Here is a 12,702-nt window from a genome sequence, read left to right as displayed (position 1 = left end):
TCTCATTCATCCTGGTTGAAGGAGTGCGCTCACGGAGTCCAGTGCGCTGTGAGACGAGGTCGGGCTGATGTTGAAAGCAGAGAGAGAGATGCCAATCATTCACCGAACCATCTACTTGACAAAACACTTGTCTCAAGCTAATGCCTATTGATCACCATAAGCAAGACAAAACTGTGGGCCATGCTGGCACGGATCCACTATGAGCACAACAAACCTTTATGGTACTACATCACAAAACAAACTAACAAAAAACAAAAGAGTAAGGCGCCTGACTTCGAATATGCAGCATCCAGTCCTGCTGAACTCTTTGGCTTCTGACCTCGAATCATGATTGAAAATGAAAATTGAACAAACATACAAACGTACAAAATTAGTTGTTGAAGGTATAAAATATAGTACTTGAGGTATCATTTGTTCGGCCTATTCTCGCTACAGATCTGTTTGATTTAAAGTCGACCACAGCCTACAGCTTTGGGGATCAGCTCTGGAACAGATAAGAGACTCTGGAGTGTTAGAAAACACTCTGATTATCTAGTGGGCAACATGCTATAAATCCACACCATTACAGTAATAGACCTGCACTGTAATCACAAATATTACTGTATTATTCCATTATTCCAATTTGATTAATGTAAATGAGTATTTTTTTTTTACTGAGCAGATTGTATGTATTAGGGCGTTTTTTTTTAATCATTATTTTCTCTTGAGCTTATAAAAACCAGCCACACACATTGTGTAGCTCTTCTATATTGTGGATATCAATGATTGTATTGTGACGGCTCTCCCCACCCCTGTCTAAAACAATGACAGCAGGTGTGAAGTTTAACAAGGTTTTCTGTCATCCTACATACTGTTTACACACACACACACACACACACACAGTCGGTTACACATGTATTGGTGTCTCTCGGGGCCACCTTGCAACGCCGCGCTCTCCTGGATATGTTCAAACAGAATATACGAGCTGGAGGGCCTGGAAGAGGGCCAAGCTCGTCTCCTCGATTTTGGGTCATAAACGCGGCCTCTGCCCAAGGACTGCAGGGCCTTTTAAAAACAGGGCTCAGCTTGATTGGACACACTTCTGTTGCTCCCTCCCGACTGCTAGCAAGCCAGCTGATCAGAGAGGCAGAACAAAGCCGGTCTGTGACAAGCCAGTCCGCTCTCCACCTCTCGTACAGTAAACAGGATATTTTTCTTGAGACTGGTTTCGCTTCACTACTGCAAGTAGATTGTGAGCTAACTTCTGTAAAAAGAACAGCCTGGAAATTTGCACTACAAAAACAACAATTTGGAAAACATTCAGCTCGGAATCAGCGGTGGACAAAAACTGAACTGTCCAGGTATTTGCGGACTGGTGGAAGAGCTCCCAGTGGAAGTCAGGTCTATGAGGTCCGGTGCATTCGGCACACAAAACTCGCACACACTGGTGTTTCGAACGTCTAATTTCTCCATGAATATTACAACGTGCACCATTTGGTTCATGAATATGAAATAGATGGAACCACAGGCTCTCCCTATAATCAACAGTCGACACACACAGTCCGTCGTCAGCTCCCTAGCTCTGCGGCAGCGTTTTCTCCAGCGCATTTAGCCAATCAGAGTCGATCATCCTCAGCAGAACGTGTTGGTACAGACTGTGCGTGAATAACATGTGAATGCAGCTTCTTTTACCACCAAGGGTATTTTAGTTGATGGCTCTCCCTCTATCCCTGCATCTGTCGCGTCCGCCACGCACAGACAAGCGGCATTCACAGTGTGATGGCCACAAATTCCTAAGAAAATCAACTTTCTCCATCACGGAGCGAAAATATGACTGTAATGTTTTATTTACTGCTGTTGGATAAACAGTGATCTCAGCAACAGCGAAACACGATGCAGAGCCGAACGGCTAATACACCAAGAATCTCTGCCCATCCGTCTACCCCGCCTTAAGGCGCATGGCTCTGCTCCAGCATGGCCATATGCCCCTTAGCCTAGCTGCTCCACGTTTTATTAAATGACTCAAGATACTTAGTCTATGTCCCATCACTACCCTGGAATGAGAAAACACAGCTAGGGGATATGGGTAAAGAGGTGGCTGCCTGTCTGACTGATGCTTTCAATTTAATGAGGTGTAAATTGCACAACATTTTTATTTTTTATTTTTTTGTAATTTTTTGTACTGTCGGTTTTGGGATTAACTAAATGTAAAGTTTGCCAATTATGAAAAGTGACATCTAACCAATATTTCAAAACCAAAAGATTAATTTTACAATCAGATATTGACAAAGAACAAAAAAAAAAACATTAGAAGAAACTCTTCCATAATCTGTAATATCACACAATACAAAGAGGAATATATTGACAGGAGATAAACACAGAAAAAAGTCTAACAATAAACAATAAAGACTTTCCAGTTTGTACAACTGTACAGGCTACAAATATACAACATACGCCATAAAGAAAAGGTGGCAAGGCACTGCACAGGATAACAAAAACTAGAACGTAAAGCTGCCGCGGGAGTCTGTAGTGTCAATTTACATATATAACTGTAGAGAATTTGTCAAATTAAGTGTCAAATTACGTGTCAAATTAAGCATCAAATTAAATGCTTCGATACATACACTGCTTTGTGCATTACTGTGCAAAGGATGACATGGTGAAAAAAAAAGGCATATGGTGGTTTCACCTTTACAAAATTAAGTGTTTGATTTACTGAAAGAATTTACAAATGTACTCACGTTACACTGGACATTTTTTTCTTAAACGTTTCAAACATTTAGACGACACAAAAGTTTCACTGCCAGTGCATCATGAGATTGTATTCTTGAAAGAGTTTAGCTTGTCTGACCTGTCAATCAAACTGGGTCGATGGGGACAAAAAATGTAACTAAAACACTGAGTCTGTATCCTGAACAGTGCCGCCAGATGGGAAATGAAGCCATATCTATATTGTGCTGTCACTTTAAAATTTTCGTATCTTGAGCCAAAGTATTGTATGTACTGACAACTTGAAAAGTCACATGCTAGGACAATGCCTTTTAAAAGCATTTAAATTCTGCATGCATGGTGCTGCAATAACCTACTGAATAAACCCTAATGAATAATTTGCCATTTTACATCGTATAGGCCCTGAAACTGATGATTTATGATAATTATTGTACATCTGGCAACACTGATCCTGATGGCACTCAGGTGCCATGTGTGTATTCCTGTATCCAGGACAATAATGTATCCTTATCCAATCAGATGGATTTGGCAGGATGTGCCAAATTAAACTACAGCACAACCAGGGGTAAGTAGTCAAGGAGTGCTGCTTTCTCCAACATTATTAATTGGCTCACATTGTTAGTCATTTTCATTTAATAAAAAAAAGGCGTGAATAAGATAAAGCCTGGATAATTAAAGTTTATGCAGCAGGTGCTAGTTAGACCAGCTTCAGCTGTGTACTGTATACATAACATTTTAAAGATTTAGCAAAAGCAATAAAGCCTGATCCACTTGGATACAGAACATGTTTGTGCTTTAAGTCAATGAGCTGCCTTAAGACCTCCTCCTTCAATGACACGCAGTTATCTGACAAAGTAAAGAGAAAAGCACAGACATTTCACGGAACGCCATCCATCACAAAGAGGGATCTCATAGCTCCAAACGTATTCTGTATAACAATGACTTCACATATACCACCAGCGTCGTAAAGAAATAAAGTGGCAAGGCCCTGATCTCCACACAGTGGTGTGGAAAAAAAAAAATAAAAAATTGTGAAAAAGCAACTGACGACTTAAGTCTACCGAGGAACTGAGGCAAGTTGCTTCAAACACACTGCCAACCTCAACGCCAGTGTAGGAGAATCTGGCAGGTTTAAAGGCAGTATGTGCTCACAATATCGATTTGAGCTCACTGCACTTTGTATGATGTTGACGGAGCAATGAAAACAGCCATGCGTTAGTTCTAGTGCCTACATTTCTTCGCACTGCACTGTTCTCTGCTTCACTGTGATTTATAGGTGAGCGCCAACTGCCTCTTGACTTGCTGCAGATGTTGGTAAAATGCTGTTCATAGTTGTAGAGATGGAAGAAATGTCTACCTCTGATTAGATTAGTCTTTCCCAACAATGTCAGAATGGCAGTTCTGTCTATATGGGTATTATGTAAATAAAGACTGTATTTTCTCGAAGCGGAGCTATTTAATCATCACACATTCCTGGTAAATAGCTGTACTGTTTAACTTAATTAAATTCTTGCATGAGTATTAAAGTTGCAATCTCTGAGAAAAATCACTATGATCCATTAATGAAAGTATTACAACATTTATATATTTATATATTAGCTGTAATGTAACATAATCCTTCTATATCTATCATCTTCCTTCATGCCCAGATATGAACAAAGAATTTGAAATTGTCATCAGACAGTAGCCGATTGCAGCTAACGCAAACCGAGCATGTCCCACTGATGCAGCTTCACATTAACAGCGTTTAACTGTTCAAACACAAGTTGATTTCTTTAACCTTGAAGGAGTTAACGACAAACAGTCACACTCACACCTACAGCCAATTTAGACTCACCAATTAGCCTAAAATTCATGTCTTTGGATGGTGTGTGGAAGCTGGAGACGCAGGGAGAACATGCAAACTCCACACAGAAAAGGCTCCAGTTATATTTCTACAGTGGGTGAATTTTAAATATTTAGGAAGTTATGCTCACAGAAAAGATGAAAGCTCACAGATGAATGTACTTAAAGGACAATAGTTTGTTTTTCCGTCCCCAGAATCGCGTGAGCCGTGTGATTAAATCTAACTTGTTGCCATCACTAGTGTAAATCAGCCATGACTGAAATGTTTGAGACGGCCTCTTTAACTCTGCCGCACTGTCACGTATGAACTGAGTGGCTACATCTCCGGTGGCATAAAGCTGTGACAGAAGGCGAAGAAAGAAAAAAATAAATAAAAATGATTAGATTAGAGAAAAAAAAAAGGCATGATCAGGCGATGTTGTTGCCTGCATCCTTTATCTTGTAAAATACTTTAATGCATTGTGTATCAAATGAAAGGAACCGTGTCTAACTACCGAGGACGCAAGACAGAGAGGGACGCATCGTAAGAGCCTTCCTCTTTCGTTTCCTTTGAATTTGAAGGACAAAATGCTCTTGTGGCAAACAATGCGGTTCACCAATAATGTATTAGCGTGTGGCAACAAGAGAACATGATGTTCGAAAACAGCTTTGTTAAAGGCCAGAAAACAGTGCGGTTGAAGAAGTGTTGTCATAAAATTGGAAATGTGTGGCAGAGACGAGTGCGAGCCACGCACTAAAAAGGCAATCTTGTCATTCCTACAAGATTCCCTTCTTGGTTTAGTAGTGTTTGACTTGGCGCCAGTTACTGGGGTTTCATCTGTGCCAATTAAGCCGATCTAGCGTATTCCAGCAACTACAATCCCCGCTGTTTGCCAAAGAATTAATGAACTAGATATTAATTTCACTCCTGTCATTTCATGAATCACTGTCTGTTCCTGGTGAGTTGCAACATGAAAGTACACGCATATGCATAGCTCTCGGTGACGCTGACATATCCTCATCAAAAGACATCTGAGCTAAATGAATTGACAGGAGATAAAATGTATATTAATATGTGGGGAATTAGATAAACAGGAGAAAGTGAGAGAAAGAGAGATGGAAGGAGGAGGTGGCATTGAACATGACAGAGATAGAGGCTCATCATGACAGTCATCACTTCAGTTATTATCCCTAATTCTCTAAGGGAATATCTCAGTAAGGCGGCGTAAATTTGAGGCTGATAAGCAGACAATGAGATTTGCCCGTGCTTTGAGGCAAAGCCCTTCCAAGGGCTTGCTTTCACCTACACTAGGTTTGAATGTCACGCTTGAAATGACAGGAGACTTCCTCTTTGCTGTGGGTTGGATTCAACCTAGCCAGGTGTCGTGCAAACTTGTCGGTGGGATTGTATTCTCGCTTCCTTGCCCTCTGCGAGTCTCAGTCTAATTAGCACTATGAGCCAAACCACCAAAAGTTAAAGGGGGGTGGGGAGGGGGGGCCGAAACTTCCTCCAGGAAATTTCTTGCGGTGTAAAGCTGTGGGCTGTGAGTGGAGGCAGCACAGCGAGGAGGCTTATTTCGCACAGACAGAAGAAAGAAATTCACAGTTGAACTTTTAGCCGCATTCCTCCAAGGATCGCTAATGTCCGTTGGTCATTCAGTCGCTTGGTTCCGCAAATGTGGCCCAGACTGAAATACTTCAACATGTATTGGATGGATCGCCGCGCCGCCTCCCTGACTTTTCTTAGCTCCATCACTTGGTTTTTGGCAAGTTGCACAATATCTTCGCAAGATTGCTACAGACTGTGCTGAGAAGATGACTCCTGACACTTATGAGTGACCAAGGCCTTCACTTAGAGACATATTTCTACATCTTTCTACTGCAGATGGACTGCTATCAGAAGTAGCTGCTGATTAATTCCACATAAAAATGAAGAAATGCTTTGCCAAAACTACCACTAGTTAAGTATATTTCTCATCCGCTCTCAATAGCTTTGATTTGCTGTATAGAATTAAATCGCCCTCCTACTTGCCCCTCAGGGATAAATAAAGTTTTTTCTGATTCTGATTCTGATTCTGATAGATGCCAATTCAAATTCAAAGTTTCTCCTGCAACATAGTCTACTGGTCGTCCTCATGCTCAGTATGCTGTGCAATACTAGTGCAGAACTTTGACAGATTGCAACATTCAACTATGCAGATGGACAGATAGAAAAAAAAAACCTCTTTCACTCTGTTCTGTAATACAAGATGCTGCCTAGCGTGAAGATCCTATTTCCAAACATACACAGTGTTGTATACTCATAGGGTTTTAAACTCTTTATGTACTTAATGCACACCATTCATTTTCCGCGACCGCTTTTCTTCTTGAGGGTCGCGGGGGCGCTGGAGCCTATCCCAGCTGTCATTGGGTGAGAGGTCTCCAGTCTACTGCAGGACTAACACAAAGAGACAGAGAGCCATTCACATCTAAGGCCTATTTAGAATCACCAATTAACGTAACAAATAAGTGTGTGGATGGTGGGACAACATTAGGTGATAAAATGCATCGAAAAGACTTGCATTTAGATCCTCACATATATGACTCACTCTTTCATGGAGTGGGGTGTACACTGGGAGCAAGGTGGGTTGAGGACACAATGGACAGAGGAGGGATCGAACCACCAACCTTTCAGTTATTGGACGGCCGCTCTACCTCTACTGCCGGGAGCTACTGGTCCAATCACATCTTGGTTTTGTGAGCAGTTAAGTAAGTCATTCTTGGAAATTATATCATCACAATATATGATCACGATAGCTTTGCAGCCAGCCCAGCGTGTGTTTAGTCAGATGCCTTTGAAACACACACCCATTATTTCAACAAGATTTTAGTGACTATATTTAAACCCGTGGCTGGGAGCTGCCGTGTACTGAAATGTAGTCATTAAATGGTGAAACAACCATGTGCAGCATATAAGAGAAAAAAAACACCACAAATTTAGCACAGCTGTAAACTGGTTGTCTGGGCGTATTTTGAAAAGTGCAATAAAAAATAGAAGAGATTAAAAGGGCCGTTTTATTCACACCGAACATAACCAATTAGTATTGTTTTCTATGTTTGTTTTTCCTTTAGAGGTTCGAGAAAGGTGCAGGAACCTATCATAGCAGTCGCCAGGTGAGAAGTGGTTTACACCTGGGACAGACTGCCAGCCTGGCACAAGGTTAAGAGAAAAACATTAGAGAGGGGACATGCAAACAGCGCACTGAAAAGGCCCAGGCGAGTTTCAGCCTAGAACTTTCTTGCTGTGTGGCGACACAGCTAAACACCACCGTACCCAGCTGAATATGAGCATATCCCTTCCCATGATTAACTCCTGTCTGCGCTTCCCCGTTGCGACGTGACTCGGTTTTATTTGCGCTCCTTACGCTCCAGTGAAACCGTTTGAAACGGTACAAAAAGCATCGAAGTGGTTGTATCAAAGACATAATTGCCTTTTGGACATTGTTTACTGTGATTATGCATCCTTCGGAGCAGTGGGAGGAACTCGGCTGTGCCTCGCATCACAGCTCCGCCGTACCTATAATCACAGGAGATAACGTTGACTCGAACATTATTGCTCGGCTGTATATGTAGGTCCTCTGGACCGCACAGAGGAATCCTTAAAGGTCAGGGGCTGGTTGCTAAACAGGCAGAAACGTGGTACCAGTTTGTCTGAACCCACTCTTTCTATCAGGGGCTCTCACTGGAGCTGATGACTGGCTCCTGCTGCAGGCCACTGCAGACACATGGTGCACAACACAGATGGTGAAATAAGGCACCAGCAGCCGCAGTCAAAACAATTATGACATTTATGCCATAAGTTATGATTTATTCCCGGCATCAACACTGTCAGTCCGCGTAAGTCACACTTAGCTGTAACGAACAGTGAAGGGTGCACAGGCACGTATACAGCCTGTTCATACATCACCGCATTAATATTTGTTGATTTAGAAATGCGGACTCATGAATGACACAGAGCAGGATTCGCAGAATAATCCCCTTTCTGGTGCACAAAGGCATAACTTAAGCTGCTACAGTGAATACTAAGTCTCGCTCCAGCCTGGCATGCGTTGGACTCTTTCACACCCGAGCGGTCCGACTCGTTCAGATCAGCCTGTCTCTTGACTCGACACGAGCACATGTTTCGCAGAGGTACTACTGGAAAGATATGGAGCGCTATCTATCAAAATTGAGCCAGCTGGGAGTCAGGCTATCACAAGCCTGCATTCCACTCACTTACATGGGCACTTAGAATACATATACATACAGAAATGCACACAGTCCTTCTGTATTAGTTAGGTTTAAATGCACGGGCCCGAGGGAACGCTGCTGTTTCAAACTTCATCCACACAGAGCCACAAATTATCCCCACTGCCATCGCCACTCCTCATATCACGCACAGAAGTATGCAGACGGCCGCCACAGCAGAACAGCGCCTGTAAAACACATCCCTCAAAAGCACTGACTGCCCCATCAATCGTCAGGAGCGTAAGTGCAATGGAGAAGACAGTGATTTGAAAATGAATCAGCATTTTCGCTGGTGACAGGTTTCGCTGCTAAGGGCTGGATGACCAACACGTGGCGAAAGTTGACTTGACGTCGACCAGTCGATGACGTCACACATGAAAACACAGCAGAAAGTAGAAACGTTTTACAACAGTGAAACCTGCGTTCTTGGCTTACATATACATACTGCAGGGTCTCCCAAAAAAGGCTTTTCTGCATCTTACCGAAGCTTGAACATGGGCCGTAGCCCACGTCAGCACCATCAACACTGACACCAGTCTGACACTTAACATGTAGCTCTCGCTCTGAAACTAAATACACAAACAAATAAATAAATATATAAAGAAAACACTCTACAGCTACAGCAACAGTGTCAACTAATAGATCACAACAGAACTGAGCACAAACACATGAGCTTATCAATATTGATTTATATAGCCTACATAAATCAGCACCACTAATAGCATCTAATAGTACTTCACAGCCTGTTGTAACATAATATAATGTAGTTGGAATGAAAAAAGAAGCAGTATATCTCACAATCCTTTTCCGTGTATAGCAGCTAAATGTCTAATAACTTTGGATAATGAAGTTCAACAAATTGTTGATTTACAGCCTCCTTCTCCGTCACCACCAAGACTTTCAGTGAAGTTGTCAATTGACTGCTGCCGTGAGTATTTGGGCCGTTCCTCTGCTAGCGTTAGTCGATGCCTTCTCAGACGAAGGTGAAGTGCAGTAGTACATTTGTTGTATTTCAGGACTGACTTGCACATTGAGCATGTCATGGCAATACGGGCCCCATATTTAGTGAAGTATTTCCACACACTTGATGAACCGCTGCTTGTTTGCTGCAATGACCCACTGGGCTCCTCACCTGTCGTCTCAGAGGCGTCTGTGTTGTTATTGTCATGTGATCGTCGACGTCCTGTTTAAAGTGTCACGACACAACAGTAAAGTTGAGTAGTCAGTTCGACCCCTAATATCATGTCTAAATTTGAATACCCAAGATACTAAATTTTGAATGCTCAAAACGTCTAGCCTGTGACATTATGCACAAGATTAATCCGCAACACATTTCTGTCGCATCACATCCTGGCACTGTACACAGAGACAACAAGCAGATTAAAAAATGTCACACAGGAATCAGACTGTGACTTAGCTGGAGCACCAATAAACTCTGTCAAACTGTCTGTGTCTGACCCACAACCCGAGGATTTGGGGAAATTAATTAAGAAGTCTGGCTGACTGGTCACTTGACATCCGAGAGACAGAATAAATATGCATTTTTTTCGTGTGTGTGTGTGTGTGTGACGGGTCTTTGAAATTACTCAGTGATTAACATCCCACCATGCTTAGTGTTGTGTGTAAAAACCCTGGGCAGACACAGTCACTCATTATTTTGGCTCCTGTGGCTCAAAGAGAAAACCTGCGAATTTCATCAGAGGACTGATTGTTGAAGTACATTTTCTTGGAGCTTCCGTAAGGCATTGTTTGACTTAATGATGTCTGATGATTCGAAAACGCAGCCATGGCGACAATGGCATGAAAATATCTTGAAACGTGGCAACCACACGGGAGGAACAAGGACACCGGCTGTGACGTTTGTGCGTTATTACCAAAAATCAGACGAGGCAGCGCGGTTCATACCTACTGCTATTGTTTGCCTGAGGAGTTAGAAGGCAGCTTGTTGCAAGAAATTTAGATAAGAATATTATGTTGGAAGAACCAAAGTGCATAAAGTCCTTTTTTTATGAATTACCTCTTTTACACCAGTTAGGGCAAGAACAAAAGCAGTGTTTCACTGAGAAGGAAGAACCTCGACTAGTCAGATGACTCATCCTGTTCTAAACCAGTGGTTGACTACATGTGTGCCACGCATGAAAAGAAATCTCTACTTATCTCCCACAGTGAAGGCTTCAGTCCAGGCTGCTCTGGTGAGTGGTGCTGGCATGGTTCGTACACCCAGTCAGTCCTTTATCAGGCAGGTAAATGCCAAAAACCTACGACGCTTGCTTGGCTGTTGACATTTCTCATGCTCTTGTGTTTCTGCCCTGATGACTGAGGGACACGAGAAGGTCCCCGAGATGCTTTCTCACCACATAAATCATGTTTGCCAAATGCTCTCCCAAGCAGAATGCTATTCTGTCTAAATACAAGGGTAAAACAGTGGTTGAGCTTTCTTGAATTTGTTTCACCACGCATCCACGTGGCTCTCCCAGCCCTTAATGACTCACTGGGTTGTAGTAAAAACCTAAACTCGCTGCCATTCATCTGCAACTGAAGAGGCCACTTGGACGGGAGGTGATACATCTTCGAGAACACCCATACAAGTCTAGTTGCCTTTGTTTTATCCTTCTGTTTAGATATACCACGGCCTACGTCTGTTCTAGAAACAATGGCGCCAACCGCCCTTCGGTTTGCACGAACTTCAGGTGAGAAATAGTCACGTGTATCCAGACTTCAGAAGAGCTCAGTGTAGCTGCACAGGTGGCCTATTGTCCTATTGAAACACTTAATGGTGGTGGTGTGTGGCATTCATTTTAGCGCTTAGTAGCGTATTACAGCTCACTGAAAGAACAGAGTAGCAGCAGGATTCAGACCTAGAACTGGACATATTGAAACCTTACACTCTGAAACAGCTGAATGGTTGCTGTTTTTCTGCATAAAGAGCCCAATGCAAACCCTATAATATATTTATTATGGCACCAATAATAGCTTGATGTAAGGCATTTACAGACCTTTCAAAGAGCACGTTCACAGTAAGTAAGAAAGGGTCTGATGGGGAGGAGACTAACCCCCAACTAGAACTGACAAAACCGTCGACCGAAAGGTCTATTAACGCACAATTCTGTGAAATGTATATATACTGTGCAACAGCTACGCTTTATACATGCACGCAAATACTGTGGTAGCCCGACGGCTGAGTGACAGACCGGTTCACACTCAGACCGCGTCCTTCATTTTACAGGCAGGTCATAAAACCGGCAGATGTGAGTATGGAAGTGTTCACTTGAGGACGAAGCAGTTCAGGTTTAAGTGGAATGATTTTGGCTGCCAATTTCAGATGTGATATCTGCTCCAAATGCAGCTCTTTTTACCCCCCCCCACCCCCTTTTCAACCAACACATGTATTTTCAGCATCAAGGCTTTTTCAGCACCTCCCACTGATGGACAGCTCCTATTCACATTTTTTTAAAGGCTGCATTGCCCAAAGAGAGAAGCAGCAGCAACTCCACTATCTGGCAGATTGATTTTTTATTATCATATATATATTTTTTTAATTGACTTTGTAATTGTTTTTAACCTGCTCAGGCTGTTGTAGGGAGATACAACTACTGTAGATGAACAGACAGACCAGAGCCCAGAGTCTTTTTTTTTTGGGTTCAGACTCACATATAGATAAAGAAAAAAATAGCCAGCAGATTCTATAAAAAACGAAGCTTTTGCTTTGACATCTTAAAAGCGCCCTTCCTACAGCACAGTCCACCTGGCCAATCCGGCGCCCCTTTTGCTGCAAACGTGTATGCTGAGAATACCTGAACTGAATTTGAATTACCATATGACGTAGGCCTTTTTCTAGCAGTAATGTCCTACTGGCAACAGGGACTACCACAGACTCTCTACCAAGCGCTCAAACACACAATG

The 12,702-nt window shown here is 42.5% G+C and overlaps 1 protein-coding gene across 1 annotated transcript in view; it reads right to left on the bottom strand.

Moving 5' to 3' along the window:
• Positions 1–12,702, bottom strand: part of lrrc4cb (leucine rich repeat containing 4C, genome duplicate b) — a 39,818-nt gene that overhangs the window by 25,677 nt on the left and 1,439 nt on the right. The window lies entirely within an intron of this gene.

This window comes from Mugil cephalus, chromosome 3 (genome assembly GCF_022458985.1).
Source record: "Mugil cephalus isolate CIBA_MC_2020 chromosome 3, CIBA_Mcephalus_1.1, whole genome shotgun sequence".
In the NCBI taxonomy this organism is placed as follows: Eukaryota; Metazoa; Chordata; class Actinopteri; order Mugiliformes; family Mugilidae; genus Mugil; species Mugil cephalus.
The sequence above is the reverse complement of the archived record's forward strand: the minus strand, read 5'-3'. Positions and strand labels throughout refer to the sequence as shown.